We start from the raw sequence: 5,134 nt of genomic DNA, 5'->3' as shown, positions 1-5,134 counted from the left end.
GTTCCCCCAAATTCACTTGTTGAAGTCCTAAGCCCTGCTCCCTCAGAATGTGGCTGTATTTGGAGAGAGGGTCTGTAAAGACCTGAATGAATTAAAATGAGGTCATTAGTGTGGGCCCTAATCCCATATGACGGGTCTTCTTCTTTTTTCTATAACATCTAAAGTGAGATTTATTTGCATTAAGCTTTCAGAACATTTGCTGCAACTCAGGTAAAAATAGGTAAGTATTCACAGAATATGTTAAGTCTAGAGTTCAGAAAGATATTTCAACTAAAATAGGTCAATCCTCACATCTGAAATCACTTAGACATTACTGATGTATTTGGAAGCATTTCCGTATAGATGTTTTAGGCTGATGGGGCTCAATGCTTTAGAGAGTCAGGTAAACCCAGTTCTCGTTTGTTCAGCAGTGCCTCATTTCCACTACATAAAGCTTGTTCTCCAGTTCCACCACCAATGCCTACTTTACATGATGTCGTACCATGTTGGTACCATGTAAGGTGATTATATTATGAAAGGCCTCTAGACCACCTTGTTCAAATGTAACAGCTGGTTTCAGTAATTCCAGGAGCAAGAGAACTGTCGCCAACAATTCTCAGGTTGATAAATTTGATTTTCCAAGTATCCTCCACAAAAGGGCAGCAGGTGAGCCCAAAACTTTGTTCAAAAATGCCCAAGCAAGTGTTCCCTCGATGGACAGTCCCAGCAGTTCCAACCATCACCAGCCCATGAAGAGAAGAAGCACATTTCAGTCCATGTGAACCTACATTAGGCTGAGAAAAAGAAATTTTTCTTTTACTGGTGACGGCAAACCAAGGCTCGTGATTTCTGTCCTATGGGATTCCATCACTTTTTTTTTTTTTTTTGATGGAGTCTCGCTCTGTTGCCCAGGCTGGAGTGCAGTGGCACGATTTCGGCTCACTGCAAGCTCTGCCTCCTGGGTTCACACTATTCTCCTGCCTCAGCCTTCCCAGTAGCTGGGACTACAGGCGCCCGCCACCACAACTGGCTAACTTTTTGTATTTTTAATAGAGACAGGGTTTCACTGTGTTAGCCAGGATGGTCTCGATCCCCTGACCTCATGATCCGCCCGCCTCGGCCTCCCAAAGTGCTGGGATTACAGGCGTGAGCCACCGCACCTGACCTCTTTTTTTTTTTTTTTTTTTTTGAGACAGAGTCTTGCTTGGTTGCCCAGGCTGGAGTGCAGTGGCGTGATCTCGGGGCACTGCAGTCTCTGCCTCCCAGGTTCAAGTGATTCTCCTGACTCAGCCTTCCGAGTAGCTGGGACCACAGGCATGTGTCACCACACCTGGATAATTTTTGTATTTTTGGCAGAGATGGGGTTTCACCATGTTGGCCAGGCTGGTCTCAAACTCCTGACCTCAAGTGATCCACCCGCCTCAGCCTCCCAAAGTGCTAGTGTGAGCCACCACACCCAGCCAGTCTATCACGTTTTGTTCTGACTTGTAATAGAACCTAAGCTGGACATCATGCTGTGGTTCCCATTCATCTTGAGGTGGTCCCAGGAAAGAATTGTGAGAATTAAGAAGTCCAAAGACCCGGTGACAGAATTCTCCCAGGCAATGAAAATCAACCTTTTCAGCTTTTTAATCTTTTGCCTGCTGTCGAAAGAGCTGAATGTCCTCTGTCTTTGTAACTGGCTCTGGTGTTTCCTTCTGTTTTGGCTGTGATTGCTTTTGTATGCTGAATAAGACTGTGTTTTTTAGTAACTGGAGGTATAACAATCCCCTGGTGTTGCCAAGTACTTAAATGTGACCAGAAAGGTGGACGTTTTTACGCCTCAGAAGTTCTGCCCTTGGACTGTCCACTAACATTGCACGAACGGTGCTCCAAATCCTCAAATCAGCAAGTGCTGCCCATGACATGGATAATCCTGGAAGCTGCGCCATTGTCACTGCCACCACCTCCTGGCGGGCCCGGCTGCCTAAGCCTGTGTCGTGGTTCCGAAACCGGAAAGGTTCCTTTGTCCACCTTGCAGGGTGTGGGATGGGGGTGTGGCTCGTTTCTTCAGTGTCCTGCTTCTCCCACCGCTAGGGGGGTGCATACAGACGGGCAGGTTGCGGGGCTCCGACCCCACAGCAGGGTCTAGAAGTGAATGTTTACAGCTGAAGCCCCAGTTGGCGTATGCTGTTTGCTCTTTCAGTTTTGCTGTCTATAGGCAGCTTGTGTTAACCAGCTCAATTAGACCCTCTACTTGTCGCGTGGACAGAGGGCTTTCTGTATCCCGGGTTCTTGCCTTGGTGTACCGGAAGAGTCGGATCACACATGAGCTTGGATAATGGGTGCAAGGTTTTATTGAGTGGAAGTAGCTCTCAGCAGATGGGGGAACCAGAAGACAGATGGTTTTCCTCTAGGGTCGGGCCGCTGGGTGGCCCAGACACTCCTCCAACTCCCCCGGCCAAACTCCATGTCAGTGGCATGCCGGTGCCTGTGGGCGCATTCCTCTCGCCATCCGGCCACTTGTGGATTCCTCCACCGATGTGTTCCTCTCCACGTCCAGCCGCTCCTGTCTCTGCCTTGCTAGGGTCTGGGATTTTATAGGCACAGGATGGGGCGTGGCAGCAAGGGCGGTCTTGGGAAATGTAACATTTGGGCAGGAAATGCCTGTCCTCACTTAGGTCCGTGGGGGTGGAGCCTTAGTCAGGGACCGTTTCTTCAGAAACGGTCTTTGGTTTGGGAGGCCAAAGTGGGAGGATCACTTGAGCCCAGGAGTTTGAGACTAGCCTGGACAACAAGTAAAATCCCGTTTCTACCAAAAAAAAAATTAGCCGGGTGTGGTATTGTGTACCTGTAGTCACAGCTACTCAGAAGGCTGAGATAGGAGGGTGAGAAAACGCTCTCCTCTACCCGGCACTTCCCTTGGCACTTCCCTTACCCCCTTCCGTATCATTTAAAGGGACCGTGCTTCTCCCTTCTCAGCATTTCCGTATCAGTTCCAGAGCAGTGGATCTGCCATGGTGGCGGGGATTCCCCAGGATTCTGCCTAAGCAGGGTCTGAGACTAACTGGGTGCTAGGCCTCGAACCCCCTCCACTCCCAGGTTCCAGTGACCTGGGGTCAGCATGACGCTTGGGAAGGAGTGGCTGTCTTCCATGGCACAGGTCTGCCCTTACATTGGTGGTCTTTGGGCTGCACCAGGCAACTGGTGACGGTGTTGCACAGGGCCGTGAATCTCCCCATTGTCCAGTAGCCCAAGTAGGTTACGACAGCCCTCCATCTCTGGAGAGCTGAGTCCTGACATCTCGACCCCCGGGACAGAGGGAGAGGACGATGGCAATAATATTGCCCCCACGGCCCACCTTGGCAACACACACCAGAAGTCATGGCAGGTGTTCTTATAAGAAGAAGAGATTAGGCCTGTAATCCCAGTGCTTTGGGAGGCCAAAGTGGGAGGATTGCTTGAGCCCAGGAGTTTGAGACTAGCCTGGACAACAGAGTGAGATCCCATTTCTACCAAAAAAAAGTTAGCCAGGTGTGGTCTTGTGTACCTGTAGTCACAGCTACTCAGAAGGCTGAGGTAGGAGGGTCACTTGATCCCAGGAATTCAAGACCAGCCTAGGCAATATAGCAAGACCCTGTGTCTACAAAAAATTCAAAAATTAGCCTGGGACTATGCCTGTAGTCCCAGCTACTTGGAAGGCTGAGGTGGGAGGATCACTTGAGCCCTGCAGTGAGCTACGATCATGCCACTGTGCTGCAGCCTGGATGACAGAGCAAAACCCTGTCTCAAAGAAGGAGAAGAAGAGATTAGGACGCAGACAGGCACAGAGGAAAAGGAAAGACCCCATGAGAACGCAGGGAGAGAACGGCCATCAACAAGCCAGGGAGAGAGGCCTGAGAAGGACCAACCCTTCCAGCCTCCAGGACTGCAAGGAGTAGATGTCTGTTGTTTAAGGCGCCCAGCCTGTGGTACTTCATCACGGCAGCCCCAGCAGACGACCACACACATGGATTCCTTCAGGAGCCAGCATTTGTAGATAAATCACGACTGAATGGCAGTGGTGAGCAAAACTTAGTGGCCCTTGCCAGCTTCCAAACACCCAGCGCTTTCTGCGTGCAGCCTCAGGCAGTGGCACCGGGCACACAACCATTCCTAGCTCAGGAAACCAAGGGGAAGAGGTTCCACTGCAGGCCCAGGAGCCCAGCCAATCCCAAAGACTAAAGACCTAAGCCCCGGGCTTCCCAGAGGAGGGACACAGCCTTTTGAAAGCAAGAGGAGCTTCTGACAAGGTGAGCAGGGTGAGGGAGTTATTGATTTTGATTTTGATTTCCCCTGAATTCTCTATAAAAATAGAGGGGGCAACCAGAACCAGGTAGTGAAACCAAAGCTCAAGTTGGAATTTACAACCTAGTGAGGGGAGGCCGCGGCCTGGGGGCAAATCCATGATATGTTGGCATCTGTGGTGGGGGGAGTGCTGGGGGAGACTGGGGGACATGGCAGTGGGATGGGGAGGGGAAGGTAACACCAAGCAGAGGAGAACGAGGACGCAAGGAGAGGGAGACGGCGGACTGCGGAACGAGCAGAGGAGCGCAACAGACACTGGCAGGCCGCAGAGAAGGGGCACCCTCCTTTAAGTTTAAGGATGCAAATTTCCAGGTCAAATCCTATGCAAAGGATTATAAGTGTATTACAAGAAAAAAGAAAATAGGACGAATAATGTAAAATGGATGAACACTATGCCCTAATCATGTCCAAACAAACTTTAAACAAGAAACTGATACAAGATACATACATGACAACATACATACATTTCTCTGAACTTAAAACTTTTGGCCGGGCGCAGTGGCTCACGCTTGTAATGCCAGCACTTTGGGAGGCCGAGGCGGGCGGATCACGAGGTCAGGAGATAGAGACCACGGTGAAACCCCGTCTCTACTAAAAATACAAAAAAAATTAGCCAGGCGTGGTGGCGGGCGCCTGTAGTCCCAGCTACTCGAAGAGGCTGAGGCAGGAGAATGGCGTGAACCAGGGAGGCGGCGCTTGCAGTGAGCCGAGATTGCGCCACTGCACTCCAGCCTGGGCGACAGAGCGAGACTCCGTCTCAAAAAAAAAAAAAGAAAAAACTTTTAAAAAATCCAAAATGAATGGCAAGAACTTAGGGAAGGGTTGTAAT

At 50.3% G+C, this 5,134-nt stretch overlaps 1 pseudogene; it reads right to left on the bottom strand.

Moving 5' to 3' along the window:
• Window positions 1-460: 460 nt before the first annotated feature.
• Window positions 461-3,261, bottom strand: LOC129467492 (uncharacterized protein C3orf38-like; annotated as a pseudogene).
• Window positions 3,262-5,134: the final 1,873 nt, after the last annotated feature.

Source organism: Symphalangus syndactylus, chromosome 18, assembly GCF_028878055.3.
Source record: "Symphalangus syndactylus isolate Jambi chromosome 18, NHGRI_mSymSyn1-v2.1_pri, whole genome shotgun sequence".
Classification (NCBI taxonomy): Eukaryota; Metazoa; Chordata; class Mammalia; order Primates; family Hylobatidae; genus Symphalangus; species Symphalangus syndactylus.
The sequence above is the reverse complement of the archived record's forward strand: the minus strand, read 5'-3'. Positions and strand labels throughout refer to the sequence as shown.